At 53.4% G+C, this 1,619-nt stretch overlaps 1 pseudogene; it reads left to right on the forward strand.

The window, feature by feature from the left end:
* The first annotated feature begins 351 nt into the window (after window positions 1–351).
* LOC124890714 lies at window positions 352–507 on the forward strand (annotated as a pseudogene).
* Window positions 508–1,619: the final 1,112 nt, after the last annotated feature.

Here is a 1,619-nt window from a genome sequence, read left to right on the forward strand (position 1 = left end):
GGGCCGTTCACTGCCCGCAACATCGAGAGAAGTCCATTGAACCTTATCATTTAGAAGAAGGAGAAGTCGTAACAAAGTTTCCGTAGAAGAACCTGTGGAAGGATCATTGTCGAAACCTGCACAGCAGAACGACCCGCAAACATATTTAACAACTAGGGAGTCCGTATGGGCGGGGTGCTCCGGCACTCCACACGAGCGCCTCCCACTTGTTCTCGCAGCGCGCGACGCAGCGGGCGACTAACGAACCCCAGCGCGGAATGCGCCAAGGAATACTTAAATCGATAGCCTACCTCTCGCGCCCCGTCCGCAGCATGCGTCGGGGGGACCTGTGCTTCTTTTATTTACAAGAACAACTCTCGGCAACAGATATCTCGGCTCTCGCATCGATAAGGAATGTAGTGAAATGCGATACTTGGTGTGAATTGCAGAATCCTGCGAGCCATCGAGTGTTTGAATGCAAGTCACTCCCGAAGCCATTAGGACTTGGGCACGTCTGCCTGGGTGTCATGCATCGTGTCGGAAAGTAGTGGTTGTAACTCAACTCTCTTTGTTATCGCGGCTACAGCTCATCGCGCATCCAGACTGCAGGACCCTTTCGCGCTTAGGCGCTCCGACAGCGACCCCAGGTCAGGCGAAATTACCCGCTGAGTTTAAGCATATGAATAAGCGCAGGAAAAGAAACTTACAAGGATTCCCTTAGTAATGGCGAGCGAACCAGGAATTGCCAAGCCTTAGAAACGGGCAGCTCCGTCATCCAATTTATATTTGGAGAAGCGTCCTCAGCTGTGGACCAGGCCCAAGTCCCCTAGAAGGGGCACCAGAGAGGGTGAGAGCCCCGTTGTGCCCGGATCCTGTCGTACCACGAGGCTCTGTCTACAAGTCGGGATGCTTGGAAATGTAGCCCAAAACGGGCGGCGAATACCATCCAAGGCTAAATACGGGCGAAAGATAGATACCGAACAAGTACCGCAAGGGAAAGATGAAAAGGACTTTGAAAAGAGAGTCAAAGTGTGCTTGAAATTATTGGGAGTGAAGCGGATGGGGGCCGGTGATGCGCTCCAGTCGGATGTGGAACGGCGACGAGCCGGTTCGCCGATCAACTCGGGGCGTGAACTAGCATGGATTGGGGGAGGCCAAAGCCCGGGCTCTCGATACGCTCGGGAAATGCCGTCTCTGCGTGCTCCAGACGCTTCCCATGGGCTTCACATTCACATCGTCTTGAAACACAGACCAAGGAGTCTGACATGTGTGTGCGAGTCAACGGGCGATTAAACCCATAAGGCGTAAGGAAACTGATTGGTAAGATCCCCCCGAGGGGTGCACCACCGACCGACCTTGATTTTATGAGAAGGGTTCAAGTGTGAGCATACCTGTCGGGATCCGAAAGATGGTGAACAATGCATGAGCTCGGCGAAGCCAGAGGAAACTCTGGTGGAGGCCTGCAGCGATAGTGACATGTAAATCGTTCGTCTGACTTGGGTATAAGGGCGAAAGACTAATCGAACCGTCTAGTTGCTGGTTCTCTTCGAAGTTTCCCTCAGGATAGCTGGAGCTCGCATGCGAGTTCTATCGGGTAAGGCCAATGATTAGAGGCCTCGGGGGAGCAACGCCCTCGACCT

Source organism: Capsicum annuum, unplaced genomic scaffold (genome assembly GCF_002878395.1).
Source record: "Capsicum annuum cultivar UCD-10X-F1 unplaced genomic scaffold, UCD10Xv1.1 ctg23192, whole genome shotgun sequence".
Classification (NCBI taxonomy): Eukaryota; Viridiplantae; Streptophyta; class Magnoliopsida; order Solanales; family Solanaceae; genus Capsicum; species Capsicum annuum.